The sequence below is a fragment of the Etheostoma spectabile genome, chromosome 11 (genome assembly GCF_008692095.1).
Source record: "Etheostoma spectabile isolate EspeVRDwgs_2016 chromosome 11, UIUC_Espe_1.0, whole genome shotgun sequence".
Classification (NCBI taxonomy): Eukaryota; Metazoa; Chordata; class Actinopteri; order Perciformes; family Percidae; genus Etheostoma; species Etheostoma spectabile.
Window position 1 is genome coordinate 22,948,059 of NC_045743.1, and position 818 is coordinate 22,948,876.

Genomic DNA, 818 nt, shown 5'->3' on the forward strand with positions numbered 1-818 from the left:
TGGACACACGGTTAAACATCATTTGGTCTTACCAGAGTACTGCCATGTGTACTTTTTCTCTAGCAATTCCACTGATTGGCCCAGAAAACTCTGCTGGATGACTTGAATCAGCCAGTTGAAGACCAACAAGGTTTCCCCTCTTGCATTTAGCTGAGTGAAGCAGCAGTGAAACCATTCACGATGGTGGCTAAGCTGTGTCGTTCTCCCCAGCTGATCAAATATGGTCCAGGAGGCGCTCTGGGATCCTGTAACTCATTCGTTTAACTGGTGCCTCCTCCTTTAACACAATATCATGCTCCACCATGTTTGTGCAACCTGGGTGCTCTTGGAATATTTTACAATTACATAAAGCTTTCACCTAATTTTGTTGATCAGCTGGCAGATGGTCCAGGTCAGGTTCCGCTGGGACTGCTGAGGGCAGATACTGGTCATCTAACACCTCTTCCTCCTCCACAACTCTGATCAGCAATACCTCTGCCTTCCTCTCAGGTCTTTCAGACAATTTTTTTAGGAGGTTCACATGCAGCACCCTGCTGGAACATGGTCGGCTTGCAGTAGAAACTTGGTAGGTGGTTGGTCCAAGTTGCTTCTCCAACTCAAAGGGTCCCTGCCATTTTAACAGAGGTTTGCTGTCACTGGTAGGCAGCATGACTAGTAGGGCTGTAATCAACCAAAGAAAATCTTGGTCGACTGAAGTTGTGAAATCTTCGACTAAAAATCAACTGGGGGAGGGTGCGGAGGGGCGGAAAAAAATGCAAGATTGAATAACTGTCCCGCAGTACTTGTCCTTGAAGGCTATTTGCAGTATATTAAATCAT